The 684-nt window shown below is 44.2% G+C and overlaps 1 non-coding gene across 1 annotated transcript; it reads right to left on the bottom strand.

Moving 5' to 3' along the window:
* Positions 1 to 218: 218 nt before the first annotated feature.
* TRNAG-CCC (transfer RNA glycine (anticodon CCC)) lies at positions 219 to 291 on the bottom strand. The gene has a single exon. It is a non-coding gene; the product is annotated as a tRNA-Gly (tRNA).
* Between the last annotated feature and the right edge of the window lie 393 nt (positions 292 to 684).

The raw sequence follows: 684 nt of genomic DNA, 5'->3' as shown, positions 1-684 counted from the left end.
AGACAGGTGCAGAGGCAGACGTGAGTGGGGCATGTTCAGGGCAATAGTGAAAAAAATTAGTCTGATTATATTGGACAATTAGCTTTTTTAAAAAAAAATTTATTTGTTTGGCTGCACCAGGTCTTAGTTGCGGCACTCGGGATCTTTGTTGCAGCATGTGAGATATTTTAGTTGAGGCATGAGGGCTCTTTTAGTTGTGGTATGCATGTGGGATCTAGTTCCCCAACCAGGGGTCGAACCTGGGCCCCCTGCATTGGGAGTGCAGAGTCTTAACGATTGGACTACCAGGGAAGTCCCTGGACAATTACTTTAAAAAATTTAATTCAGCATAGTGAGAACTTAGGGAAGAAGGTGAAAAGATGAATTAGATACAACTTGGTCCTCAGAAAACTCAACAGACAAACAACCACAAGGAAAGTAGTGGAATCTGAGATTGGGGCAGTACTGGTGGACCAAATATCAAGAGAATTGTCAGGGTGAGGATCCTGGGCTTGATTCTATTGGGGATAAAGAAAGAACCATGGATATAACAACGCAAGGATTCCATGAGCCAGGTCACAGATGTAGAGAGGAGAGAGTCCTAATGTCAACTATTAAATAGAAACTCTGGTAGAAAGACCTCCGGCCTGTGTGTCCTGCGGAGGGTTTAAATCAGATCCTCAGCACCATCCTGTACCCTGGCCT

The sequence above is a fragment of the Lipotes vexillifer genome, unplaced genomic scaffold, assembly GCF_000442215.2.
Source record: "Lipotes vexillifer unplaced genomic scaffold, Lipotes_vexillifer_v1.1 scaffold312, whole genome shotgun sequence".
Classification (NCBI taxonomy): Eukaryota; Metazoa; Chordata; class Mammalia; order Artiodactyla; family Lipotidae; genus Lipotes; species Lipotes vexillifer.
This window is presented reverse-complemented; position numbering and strand designations above follow the sequence as displayed.